Source organism: Rhagoletis pomonella, unplaced genomic scaffold (genome assembly GCF_013731165.1).
Source record: "Rhagoletis pomonella isolate Grant_MI unplaced genomic scaffold, Rhpom_1.0 Rhpom_scaffold_00003, whole genome shotgun sequence".
Lineage (NCBI taxonomy): Eukaryota > Metazoa > Arthropoda > Insecta > Diptera > Tephritidae > Rhagoletis > Rhagoletis pomonella.
In genome coordinates this window covers 14,718,150-14,719,172 of record NW_023458557.1, presented here as the reverse complement: position 1 = coordinate 14,719,172, position 1,023 = coordinate 14,718,150, and positions in this window count along the sequence as shown.

Genomic DNA, 1,023 nt, shown 5'->3' with positions numbered 1-1,023 from the left:
GTCGACGTCAGCCATCACCGCCGCCAGGAGCAGAGCGGTTGGCATGCGATAGGCTAGGGTTTTCTTCACGAAAGACTTTCATTTTTGTTCATCATTATGTTTTTTTTGCTCAACCCGGTCTAGTTTACAATTATACATATATTTTTTTTTTGGTAAATTTACGGCGTACGGGTGTTAGCATATGTTTGTAGATTAGCAGAGTATTGCCTTCGCGGAGCTTGTTTATTTAAATTTTCTTGTTGAATTTCCTACCTTAGGTATTTCCACGTTTTCACTCCTTCTTCCGGTTTTTATGATTAATTTTCACGTGCTGTTAATTCCTCTGTTCTTTTACCACGCGATAATTTCTTCTGTTAGTATAGATAGGGTTTTTTTAGGGGATTTGGGTGTCCGCGCATATTTCATAAAAATTCACTCGACATTATTTGCCTATATTTATTTGCCATTTCGCCTTTAATGAACACTTTGAGAAGAAAATTCGATTTCAGCAACGTGATCTATTTTCATTGCGTTTTGGTTTTTTTTCTGTCTTTTTCGCGCACATCCGTATGTTAAATTTCGTTTTTTTCATTTTTCTTCTTAAGTTTTGGTTGACCCGCTCGATGCCCGCCACCACGAGCGAATGAATCGAGCTGGGCTAACATCAAAATCTCAGTACTTCAGTGTGGGCATAGGAATGTATGTACACATAAATATATGTAAATGTTGTAGTTAAGCTTTCCCCCACACAGGTTCTCATCAGCGGGCTGGTACCAACGTCGCTGGAGTGACCAGGTGAGTGCACTTCTTTTTTTTTGCTTGTTATTGCATATGTGCATACACACATATATATTTGCATACATAATTGCCTGCATATGAATTTCTGAATTGGCGTGTCTGCATGTATGTACATACTGATTCATATATATTTATATGTATTACCTAGGCTTAGTTCGAGCCTGAAAGTGCGTTTTCTTGGATATTTACTCATTTGGTGTATACATACATATAGACGCATATGTTCAATTGATCATAGACCTATAC